We start from the raw sequence: 228 nt of genomic DNA, 5'->3' as shown, positions 1-228 counted from the left end.
ATTATCAATGATCAAAGACACTCAACAGACCGAAGATGTCTTGGCTATTAAAAAAGGCATGGTTTCAAGAAACCAAGTGTCCAAAAGAAAATAATCTATCAAAAGAAAAGTATCCATGCATTTGAAAAATCTAGGATACACATTCATCAACTCATATGCACATACTGTAAAATTTATGGGCATACACCAAACACATGCATGATTAGAAAATATGGTGTACCCTTAGGA

This window comes from Lupinus angustifolius, chromosome LG04, assembly GCF_001865875.1.
Source record: "Lupinus angustifolius cultivar Tanjil chromosome LG04, LupAngTanjil_v1.0, whole genome shotgun sequence".
Taxonomy (NCBI): domain Eukaryota; kingdom Viridiplantae; phylum Streptophyta; class Magnoliopsida; order Fabales; family Fabaceae; genus Lupinus; species Lupinus angustifolius.
This window is presented reverse-complemented; position numbering follows the sequence as displayed.